Raw genomic sequence first — 11,369 nt, 5'->3', positions numbered from 1 at the left:
TCTGAGCTTTTCCTCCCAGATGAAGAAGGGTGAACCTTTGACAGGCTAGCTCCAACAATCTTTGACTGTTTGCATGAAAAGAGGCTCCTTAACCCAAAGGGGGCTAAACCGAAAGGGGATAGGTCCCAGATCTAGATGGGCAAGGAGCTCTAACTTTACAGTCTTATGATCCGAGACGCTACTAGCAAGAATGTGCATTCTGGGTTCTAAACCAAGTAACACGAAGGAGCTTTGAATGAAAAATCTATCTAGCCTGGCAGCAATATTTCCATGAACTACTCTTTTATTAGACCAAGAGAACTTGCCGGATGAGGGCTTGATGTCCAGTAAGTCCCAATCTTGCAAAAGATCCTCCGCCCATTCTCTTACTGGATCTCGGACTGCACTCCCTCCCCTTTTTTCAGTCGAATGAAGAGTGAGGTTGAGGTCTCCAGCAATGATTGTATTTTCCAGATTTGTCAAGTCTGCCTATCATCTTATACTGTCCCAGCAATCCTTTTTCTCGTGGATATTAACTGGAGAGTATACATTGAAAAGGCTGAAGGTTTCCTTTGTGTCCAGATTCTGCAATTTTATTAGCAATCAGTGAATGTTGCTCGCTTCAAATATGACTGCATATTTATGGGAATCCCATAGTGTACCAATCCCTCCCAAGGCACCCCTGGCAGAGATTGCTCTTGCTTCACTTTTGGACCTGTTATCACAAAATCAAGCACTAAAAGGCTGCTGATCAGGTAGACTCTATGCAACTATTTCAAACCAGACTTTTGACTAAGGCTTAGCCTCCTTAGCCTGAGAGGGCTCTCTCAAAAGGTTATTGATTTTGACTATTGATGAGATGGCTAACTCTTGCAAAGTAAATTTAACAAATATGTTGGTTGGACAGACATTACAAAGACTTCCATTGGGCTTATGGAGTTAATCATCCTTCAGTAAACTATAACACTACTCATACATAGAAGTCAGGGCATGTAATGTTTAAATACTCAAAACACATCTCATGGAAACTTCAGCTTACAAGTACACACAGGAAATCAGAGCAGCAAAGTGAATTCTGAGTGATTGTGTATCTATACAACTGTAAAAACATAAAGGATAAAACAAAACCACATATCTTGAGCATTTGAAACACTGTATGAATCCTGAGAAGAAACGTAGTCACTTGTATTACTGAAAATGAGTTTGTACACAAGCCAAAATAACACTATGTTTTCTCAAATATCCAACCCTCATTACATAAAAGTTTCATCGATATATAGAAACATAACTTTAACTACTTTGAGCTCCCTCCTCCAGCATGAGGGGAGCTCGATGACTGCCACTAATTACCCCTATCCACTGTTGAACTAACTCATTAAATACAATAAGTACTAAACTGGAATTTTAAAGAGTCCTAATTTAACTATAACTCTAATTCTATCCTCCTCGTAGAATGATTATTTCTTGTTCTTTGACACCTGTCTCCTTTTAGTTTGGCCGAGATGGCTGAGAAAAGGATTCAATGTCCCATACTAGCTTTGGATGCTGAATGCTTTGATGGTTCAGTGATGTTAGGAGAAAACCCCTGTTTTTCTGGTTCCAGTCTTCCACCACTTATTCGAAAATGCAGCAGCATGTCTCCAGCTCTTTAATATCCCAAAAATGTAGAGCACCACCATGTTTCCAGATGTGTTGGAGGCTTCGTTGATGGACATGTGTGCAAGCCAAGTCTCCTCGTATGCAACTCCTTCCAAACCCTAATGACCGGTAATAAAGTGCCTTTATAATCAAAACTTTAACTTGAGCCAAAACATTTCACTTTTACAAAGGTACACCTGTCATCATTTGAATGGCTATGCTATCTTCATTTGGTCTCCTAAATGTCCCTCAGATGTTTCCTTTGAAAATTTCTGATCATCCTATCAAACTGTTTGTCTGCGTTAAAAAACAACACCTACAGCAATTTCGTAGCGCGCTACGAAACTGCTGAATTTGCTAAAACAGTGTGTATTTGCCCTGAGGTATTTACTTCTTGGACCTTTAATTTTTTAAACCTCCTTTACATGTGGCAGAGATTTATATGTCCTCAAAATAATGAAACTAAGCAAAATTTTACAAAACTTAGAACAACACCTTTCTCAACATCAGTTAGCAGCTTTTTGACCTAGCTGTGCCTTTAAGTCTGCAACCTCCTTCCTCAAGGCTTTGTTTTCAGCTCTTAAATGCATGTTTATTTTTCTAATGGATTTGGCCTGTTTGAGAGCTGGAACAGTCCATGTGTAAACATCAGCTACTGAATCCACCTGGCTTACTAGGTTTTTACTTCCTCTCAAAACAGCTTTTCGATAATTTGCATACCTGACTGCAGACTCCCTAGTGGCACTCTTCACCTTGGCAATTACATTTTTTGCTGCCTCCAACTGGTTCTTTATAGCTATAATGTTACCTCCTTGGAAAATAATGACTGTTCTATTCTTGTCTTTTTGCTTAATTTTCTCTGCCTCCTCTGTTCTGGGCAATTTTTCAACTTCCTCTGCTCTAGGCAGTTTCTCAGCTTCCCTTACTTGTTTTCTTGTAACAAGTCTTCTTGGTTTGAAGATAAATTCATCACCTGGTTCATCAAAACCTCAGTCTTTTTGAAGCTTTAGATTTCTTAGTGCTTTCTCGTGATGATTGAGTCAAATCAATGTGCATTGGTTCAATATGCACCGGTTCAACCTGCTCAAACTCAATGGCCTCAAGCAAATCACTCAAGCTGGCCTTAGATATCGGGCTTTCCTCAACAGTTAATGCTTTGCCTTTTTCTTTGCTTATTTGACCCCTTGTCCTAACTCTTGACACTGTTTCAGATCCACTTGGTCCAGGTACAGCTTTATTATGCTTAGCTTCTTCTTTCGATGATGGCTGAGGTTGCTCTTTAATGATCAGTGGCTTCATGGATTTTCTCAACTGTGACTTGGCCTTCTTTTTATCTTTTGCCTCCTTTCGAAGCTCAGCTATCGTGGGTTCTTCAACTGATTTTTCTTTTTCTCTAACCGACTGTGGAGTAAGACCTGTTTTACTCTGGAAACCAGCCATGAAGATGAAGGAGTTCCAATCCCTACCTATTTTCTGAAGACCATCCAAAACCAACAATTTAACCAAACCATGGTGAAATAACGATGTTTCACAGTCATCCTTCCTTAATTGCACTTTGTCACACATTTTGCTTAGACTGCGAAACAAGTAAAAGAGGATATCTATGGATGCTTTACCAGTAAAATGTAACAGCAACTTGAAGTGATAGGAGTAGACCTTATTGTATCTTCCCTCACAGGTTAAGTACTTCTGAATACAGGTGAGAAGAATGGCATAGTGCTCCTTAACATAGTTTCTAGGCACTGCTTTTGTTAGGTATTCATTCACATATGCCTCTTTTAAAAACTCTTTGCAGGGGTTCATATCAAATTTAAAGTTCTTAAACCATTCCTGCCCCACTCTTGGAATCTCAGTTACAACAGCAATTGCCTCGGGAGACACTTGAACTTCTAACATAGCTATTTTAGAATTCAAACCCGTGAAGTTTAAAGCAAAATCCTTTGTTACCTGAGCATGGCCACCCTGCAGCTTCTTACAGAAATTCCAACAGCCGGCATCCTTGAAGGCTTTCTTCACGCCTTCATCTCTTAATGCAAGGTCCAAACCTTCAAGCTCTGTTCTCTGACATTTTCCAGACCTATGTTCTTTCCTCTCCATTTCGCTTTTGAAATTTTCACACAGAGAATGGCCAACAGCTTCAACTCAAATGGTAATTCAATTCTTTTTAACGCGGGCTCGCTTGTAATCAGGCTCACCTGAAAAAACTCGGGCTCGCTTGCAAACTCAAATATCTCATCACACAGGTTGGTCATTTATGCATCATCTACGATCATCATAAAAAATCCTTGCACGGTAAAACCCATTTGAATAATATTTATGTGCATGCCTACAAATCTATTGGTGGAGTGATGGTTAATGAGTGTTTGGGAGGTACGCCCACTGACATGAACGGACGGAAGTGGTGACTCATCAATAGACTTGACCCTTTGAGGAATATACGCTGAAAAACGCACGAATCTACGATTTCGTAGCGCAGTTAGTTATGAATTGGCATGATGCGCTGCGAAACAGATTGATGCTGACGCGCTGCGAAATGGCCAAACAATGATTACGCTGCAAAACTAACCAATGAGACTGCGCTGCGAAATTACGGAAAGGATCGGTGACATGGATAAGACAAGACATGGCTTTAGCAATCATGATGGAGGATGACCAATAGGATTAGAGAACGATTTACATCAAACACCTTTAAAACTTCAACCCTAAGTAAGAAACATAGGACAAAAACCATTTGACACCAACTTTTGACATTTAACTTGGACAAACGATTATATACATATGTTTATAGTTCTAAGTGATAACAGGACCACAGATTTTTGCTTGCTTGCAGGAAGACTTTGTCTTCCAGATTGGTCTCCTGGACGATAAGTATGTCTGGAGCTTCTGTTCTTATTAAGTTTCTTATTGATTCTTCCTTAACTTTACTCCCCATGCCTCTGCGATTCCAGGAGATGACCTGCATTATTTATATTTCTAGTGGGCTCCCTTGGAGCCTTGGGGCTGATTTTTCAACATCTTCGGCTTTGAGGCTAGCAGTTTTTCCAAAGTTGGCTAGCTGCCCTGAAGCTTGCCTTTGTAGGTCTTCTGCTCTCTTTTTTCTTTGTCTGTTTTACGGCCTCTTATAGATCTTCTTACCGAGGTTTGGGACTCTCCTATTTCTCCTTCTTCTTCTAACTCATCAATTTCCTACTCTTCTTCCTCATCCTCTAAGGCCATGCCTTTGGGGTTTCCAGCTTCTTTGGGGGAAGCTGATGGAGTGCCTTTACTTGGAGAGACTGGTTTTTGGGTTTCTACCTCCAGTGTGTCTTCTGTTGGTTGGCTTAGAGGGTCAAATTTGTTTTCTTGCATCTTTTTGGGAGGGGGATGCTGAACATTAACCTAGAGATTACTGTTGCCAGAATATCCACCCTGTTTCTGCCCCTTTTGATTGGCTCTTGCTCGCTTGACTTGGTTACCACCCTCTTCATTCCCTTCCTCTGGCTCTGCATTGGTCGGACAGTTTCTGGTAAAATGCCCATAAATGTGACATTTCCTGCATTTGAATGGCAACTGTTCATAATCCAAGATCTGCACATGAGACTAGCTGCTGACTTTGATTTTGATTGCCTCTGGTAGTCCCACCTCTAGATTTACCTCTACACAAATCCTGGCACAGTTGTACTGATCCTTGTTGCTTGCTCGATCTATGAATTTTCCGAGGGAGTTGCCAATGTGCTTCAAGGAGTCCCAGTTCCAACAATGAATTGGCAGATTTGGGAGATGAACCCATACCAGAACAGCTTTGGGAACATCGACCGTCGGGTCAAAGTCCGGGGTCCATTTGTTCAGATAGAGTCCCTGAGGACCCATGAAATACAGCCCATTTTGGAAGATCAGGTCTTTGTCTTATTTGGAGGTAAATTCGAAGAGAAAATACCCTCACCCTAGAAAGTATGAGGTTACACTTTGATTAATCAGAGGCGCCCAATTCCTATTAACCCATTGCTCAGTAGTTTTCGGAGAGGGCCAAAGTCCCGTGAATTGGCCAATGAGTCCACGATCTGCCAGAGACAAAGCTACTTAAATGGGGGTCTCTAGACGTAAAGAGATCTCATGAATTTCATCGAGTTTCTTAATGAATTTTGATGCATCGCTTCTTTTCTTTGGAGGCAAGTCGGCCAGGAGCTGATTGAAAGCATTAAAGGCAGGATCAGGGGGTGGATCCATGTGGTGGCCCAGTGACTCCATAAGATCTGACCAGATGCCAGCCGTCACAAGGGCAGCCATGCAGCAACGGTGAAACCCTAGCTAGAGAATCTGCTGACTGTCTCAGATCAGGATCAGGTCTTCTACAGATAGACCCGCAGTGAGGAGGTGTCGTAGAGAGCGAGCAGAGCTACAGGCTTCAAAGCCCATAGAGTGTGGTTCTCGCAGAAGGAGATGAGGCTCTCAGGTTGCAGAGCAACGTGAAAAATGCAAGTTATCCTTATTATCTAATTGTTATTTCTTTTCCTTGTACTAATATATCCTTAATTATCTACAGTCACAGGTTTTGTCTCACTGCCATCCAAACAAATCAAGCCTTTTCCCTATGAACATTATCATTCTTACTAGCAATCACATATGGATTATTCGAAAGTTCCATTGAAAAATAGTGTTTTTCCAATTATTCTTTAGAAAAAATATCAAATAGTAAAAATAACAATTGTATTTTTATTCTTTCATAACACATTATTGTTACTTTATCTCTTAGATAAATTTTTCTTTCTTTCTATAAATCTATAATGCAACTTATGCTTTGTTCCTATTGTCTTCATTTAGTTTTACAATGTTAACTACAACTATGTCTATTTCATGTTGTGATTAAAGGATAGAAATTATAATAGAAAGAAATGTATATTTCTCCAGCTATCTGCACCTCATATTTTTGTCAATGCATAGATATACTTTTACATAGTTTTTTTTTTTATTACCTCAATGCCACAATCCGTAACAATGAAATCACTTAACTATGAATTTACTATCATTGTTATATAGATCTTGGAAATATACTTGGCCAATTGATTGATATTGTGTACTATATCTAAAGTTTAATATAATATAAAAATAATTAGCCTCCCAAGTTTCTGGTTCAGTAGACATTGGTAATGTTCTATTCCAAGTAGAGATATATGTTGCATAAAGTAGAGGAAGCCCAATTGCATTAGGAATGGGATCTTATATTTATTAATTCGTTATTATTGATGTATCATGAGAACTTAAAACAAGATCATGATGTTATTGAAATTCAAAGTTTGGTAAATATCTGAGGCAGCTAGACTACCCTTTTCTTCAAAGGGAAATCTTTCAAGGTACTTCCATGTTTCCCATAATATTTGGATAGAGGTTAGCCAAACTCCTAGCCACACTATTGTCTGCAACTCCTGAAAAATTTCATTGAATAATGAATTTGATCATGTTACATATGGCCTTGCACTCGACGACATGTCTTCAAACAACTGAAATTACCATTGGGAGTGAAAATTCCCAAGTGCTATTTAGGAAGACTGAATACATTTTTTTATGGAATCATAACATACAGTGGAAAGAAAGAGGAGAAATTATTCTTTTCATCCTGCTCAAGTGGCATGTTCTATTTTGGAAAGTATCATCTACATGTGATATGAATCATGGATGTTAAAATACCATAATTTCCATTATATTTAGTTTTTAATTCACTTTTTTTTTCAAAACCATTGAAATAATGATTGAATTATTGTCTATTAAACCTCGTACAAGAGTTCCTTGCAATTTTGTTTAATGGCCTTTTTAGCATACCTCTTCAATCATGATCGCCAATTATATTTTGTGTGCACTGCACTATGACTTGGACAAACAAGAACTGTATATCAGAATAATTACATAAAATCCATTTTTTCTCTCAAGAAAATCCAATTACATAGTCTAGGCTAAAGCATGCAGAAGGATCTTCGGTAAATTTGTGATATATTTATTGCCTTTAATTGATATTTATGGGTTTGCTGTATAATATTGAAGTATATGTTCTATTTGCATGGGATTATCTTATGTCTTCATTTTTTGCAAGGATTACATTCATGGTTAATTGATTTTTAACCGTTGCTATGTTGCGACAATAATACACAAATGCCACCACTAGTGGTCTGCGATTCCCTTCCCAAGAAAAATTGAACTGGAAGGATCATTCAGTGTTTGCATAGTTGATATGCTTTGTCATTAAATGATAACTAGCCATGTGTAGTTGTTAGTAAATGATCGTTAACTTTTTGCATTAATTAAGTTAAGGAATTATCATATTCTATGAATATTGAAGTCTTACATGATTCCTTTCCTATATTAATATTAGGCTTTAGATCATCCCCTATTGGATCGTTTATGTACCCGTTGGACTACAAACTGAGGTGCGACTGATAGTGAGTGACATATATCCAAAATAGCTCTTGCTAGTTATATTACAAGTTTTTTCACACTGCTAATGCTCGTCATGGATATTTCTCTTTATAGAAAATAAGGAGTGGGATTCCTTCTGTTAAGTAACTTAACAAATTGTGATATATTCAAATCTAGGAAGTTTCTCATTAATCATGATCAGGGTGGATTAATATTTAAGGTTATGTTGATTATGCTGGACCCACCAACATTCAGGGGATCTCCTCAACATGAAGTCCCAATTAGGCCTTGCACCGTTTGGTACAGGAGTCCCATCTAGAATATATCCTAGTTTCCGATGTAGTGGGTGCTAATGATTTCTCTCATGAATATTTAACTTTTTTACTAAATAACTCATTACATTACATCATGACTCTTCACATTTTTTATAGGGTATTTTGTCTCATCTGATCAATCAACCTCCTAATGGGATCATTCACATCTTATTCCCCCTTTACATCATTTGTAGAAAGCCTTATGCATGACTCCCTCATTCCCCGTAGTTTCTACCCTAAAATCCATCACATGAGCCAGTTTTATGATCAATTCACATTGGCGTTTTGTTGGATAGTGTTCACCTATAGGTTTCTCCATTGTGGCCTATTTTGATCACCTACAGGTTTCTCTCCTTACACTTGAACTGGTTTTAGAAATTCAGGACAAAGGAGATAATATCGAACCCGCCATTTCTAGAAGCTTTTAGGATATGTTGTAACCATTTACCTAAAATACAACCTTTGAATCCTATCCTATCTTACCTTCGAGTTTCCATCCCTTATCCTTAGATCTCATCCTTCCATCAAGAGTGGATCTCAATCCCAAGATTGGTGAGATAATAAGAACTTCAAAGTTACCTCACTCCTCTATATATTTACAACCTTCCATATGCAAGGGGTTGGATTTTGAAGAGTGATCTTACCCTTATGTTGTTGTTGTGTGATTTATCCTTTCATGCATTTAGCGTGATTGGAGGTACACTTTGTGACAAAGGAAGGACAAGTCAACAACTTGGGGGAGCTCTTCTAAAGGATCAAAACCTATTTATGGTTGTAATTCACTCCATTTATATCAATATAAATAGTTTTTTTTGTTTTCCTATATGTGATGTCGTTATTTCATATATTTCAATACTAGGTTGATCTCTTCAATGAAGTAGATAGATGATGCTACATATATCTCGTAGTTTCTTAGCTTGTGTTTTTTGGTTATACATGTTCTAATTTTGGCAGCTGGAGCTAGGATTGGAGAATTCAGGCCAAATAAGGAGTGGAACATATGACATATTCCAAGTAGGTTTCTTCCCCTCATCTACTGACTTTAAGCAAAGCATTGGTTCCTTTGTCATTTTGTTGTTCTAGGTTAGCCACCAAACCTAGGGTAGTGTTATAGCGGCCACAACACCCTCCAAATTTTGGCTTGCACTAAAATTTCATAGCCTTCCTTGGTTTTTCCTTCATGGTTTCAGATACTCGAGCTCATTTCATGAGCTCCTCAGTGTCTTTCCACCCCTTCTGCTTGCTTGATCAATTGTCATCTTTTGGAATGTTTGACTCCTTTATCATGCTTCCGTTTCTTTTCTTGTGATTTTGAAGCTTTGTATTTTTATTTTAAGTTGTCCTAGGATATGTAAACGTTGGTCGCATTCAGACACAAAGCTTTAAGAATTTTCGCACAACTGTCATCACCATCGTCCTAAGGTCTACCTCAAATGATGCACTAGTCTCTTTTGGTTCTAGATAGTCTCACTAAGGGTAATTATTTCCTTGTTGTTTCACTGGTCTATGTCATCGTGTCACCAAAGTATGTTAAGTGCGTGATCACAATGTCAAGTTCCTCACAAGTTCACTTGCCTCACACACTTAGCCACTTTCTTGAAAATCCTTCAGACAGGACAACCCTTTTTCACTGGACCCCGTCTAAGCTCCATAGTGTGTAGTCTTAGCCCTTAGTGATGTTTCTCTTCTTCTTGGAACTATATAGTGCGTAGTCATTTCCCCCCAGGGTAGTTGCTCTATGCAATTCCAGACGTGAGCAAAGTGCCTTCCTCCCTACGATTGCGTAGAAGTTTCCTCAAGCTTGACCTGAACTACACATTTTGGAAGATCAGTCACCAATATTCTTCCCTACCTGCTAGAACCTAGTAATGGATAGAGACCCAAGCATTACTTTCCCACCAAAACTATGAAAAATTGGCCACCAATATCCTACCCCAACCAAGACCCGCTGATCCCAAAAACTATGCAGAATTGTGCTATCTAGTCCCTCTACTCCCCAGTCTTGCCTTCCCTAATTAAATTGTGTAGACTTGTTTCTTAGGGTCCCACATTATAGCTACCACTGATGATATCAACTACACAATCCTGCCTCCTAGTGGCCCCTGCGCAATTTTTCCTGACAGTGAAGACTACACTCAGGAGTTCCTTACCTAAGCCTAAGCTACACTTTGTGTAGTCTCAGTGACCAGTCTCCCTCCTTGTCACCTGGAACTACACAATGCATAGTTATTGGGACCCTTTCCCATATTTTCATCTATTGTGGGCCCAGTCAATGGACCCGATGCATCATATTAGACTAGGGGGTTTTGGACTTGATTTCATCCCATCATGAGTGAATTTTAGGAATAGGTACATTATAAGACCATGGCAAGATGATGAAGGAGATGAAGAAGGATTGAACAGGCTAGAAGACTCCCTAGCCGTTGAATGGACAAAAGAAGCTCATCAAGAATAAGCAATGTGAGCACATGCATGTAACCTGCTTTCAAGAATAATGATCATTGAATACCCCACATCATCAAGCCATGTGGAGGAGAAAAGAAAGCACATCCAAGAACACATCTATCACTCAATAGTAATAGAAGCTTAACATTGCCACCACAGCAAGCCAGTCCATGTTAGTAGTTTCATGTTAATTTTTTTCAGGAGTTGTCAAAGGCAATATCACTATTATGGGCCATATCTATTCTAAAAAAAATGTAATGTAGAGTGAAATTCCAACGCACACACATGAATATGAATAGTCACATCAGTTGAAAATTCATAGGAAGTTGAACAGTCATGATGGTAGTCCAAGAGTCACAAGGGTCAAGCATCACCCTTGGTTATATATACCCCCCTCACTTTATGACCAAGGACTTTAAACCTTGGTTCCTCCCACAATGCATAAAGAGCTTTTAGTTAATTCTTTGAGAAGTGAGGAGTGGCTCCAATGTCCCACTACTGGGGCTAGTGATGTATCATGTAAATATGTGTCTTGGAACTTTTTCTTAACACAGAAGCATGTTCAGGCTAGCACGTTTTCATGCATGTCTTTTAGATGTTTTTGAG

Source organism: Pinus tabuliformis, chromosome 2_1, assembly GCF_031772625.1.
Source record: "Pinus tabuliformis cultivar Carrire ecotype Pingquan chromosome 2_1, CPIR1, whole genome shotgun sequence".
Classification (NCBI taxonomy): Eukaryota; Viridiplantae; Streptophyta; class Pinopsida; order Pinales; family Pinaceae; genus Pinus; species Pinus tabuliformis.
The sequence above is the reverse complement of the archived record's forward strand: the minus strand, read 5'-3'. Positions refer to the sequence as shown.